At 45.8% G+C, this 1,362-nt stretch overlaps 1 non-coding gene across 1 annotated transcript; it reads right to left on the reverse strand.

Moving 5' to 3' along the window:
• Positions 1 to 899: 899 nt before the first annotated feature.
• On the reverse strand, positions 900 to 974 carry Trnas-cga. Its single transcript has one exon. It is a non-coding gene; the product is annotated as a tRNA-Ser (tRNA).
• Positions 975 to 1,362: the final 388 nt, after the last annotated feature.

A 1,362-nucleotide genomic window follows, 5' to 3' on the forward strand; every position in this document is an offset into this window, starting at 1 on the left:
CGGTCTTCGACATCAAAATCATCGTTCTTAAGGTGTTGAAAACATTCTCGGCACGTTCTTCCACTAAGAGTTCCCTCACCATTGGTCTTACCCAGTATTTTAAGAGCCACAGCCGCAGATTTATTCATGTTAAAGCAGAAAATTAAAAATTCCAGCAAATAGCGAGAAATGGGTACGTAAGTTGACGTACTTAAACGAAAATAACCTTATACAAATCAACTAATATTTTTATGGCATAATGTTTACAGATGCCTAAGCTTATTGTATTACACCTATGACCAGCCACCCGAACCCCACTTGCCGCTACTGCCGTCTATTGCAAAACGGTGGAAGCAAAGTTGTAGATCTAATAATAAAACATTTTGAAAACCAATTTTGATTTCGGTACAGCTTCTTCCGTAGAACTGTTTACGTGATCTTCATAGCGAATACCCACAGGCTTCGAAACCTTATCTAGCAGTGAAAAATTCATTTACAGAACTAAATAATAGAAGACTGTACCATTCATGTGCTGTCCTCCTTACTGGATACAAGAGATACGCTCGCCTAAGACATAACAGGCTTGATTAATTCGCACACTCGTCCAACACAGAAGGTCACGGGAAACGGGCTTTCGTAACTATTTTCTAAATTAGCTTAAGGGAAAGTCTGCCCCACTGCAGACCGTTAACGAAGGTCCGAGCATACAGAATGCGTTCCCAGATACTCGCATCTGTGCGCCTAGAAGACTTCTTAAGTAAAGTACATAGAACGTTGTTCTGGACGACGAGTGTTCGTCAGAGGTGAAGGAATCTTCAGATGTGCCCCAGCGCTGTGTAACAGGGACGTTCTTGGAATGAGATTTTCACTCTGCAGCGGAGTGTGCGCTGATATGAAACTTCCTGGCAGATTAAAACTGTGTGCCCGACCGAGACTCGAACTCGGGACCTTTGCCTTTCGCGGGCAAATGCTCTACCAACTGAGCTACCGAAGCACGACTCACGCCCGGTACTCACAGCTTTACTTCTGCCAGTACCTCGTCTCCTACCTTCCAAACTTTACAGAAGCTCTCCTGCGAACCTTGCAGAACCAGCGCTCAGTTGGTAGAGCACTTGCCCGCGAAAGGCAAAGGTCCTGAGTTCGAGTCTCGGTCCGGCACACAGTTTTAATCTGCCAGGAAGTTTCATATCAGCGCACACTCCGCAGCAGAGTGAAAATCTCATTCGGGAAACATCCCCCAGGCTGTGGCTAAGCCGTGTCTCCGCAATATCCTTTCTTTCAGGAGTGCTAGTTCTGCAAGGTTCGCAGAAGAGCTTCTGTAAAGTTTGGAAGGTAGGAGACGAGGTACTGGCAGAAGTAGAGCTGTGAGTACCGGGCGTGAGT

This window comes from Schistocerca americana, chromosome 8, assembly GCF_021461395.2.
Source record: "Schistocerca americana isolate TAMUIC-IGC-003095 chromosome 8, iqSchAmer2.1, whole genome shotgun sequence".
NCBI lineage: Eukaryota > Metazoa > Arthropoda > Insecta > Orthoptera > Acrididae > Schistocerca > Schistocerca americana.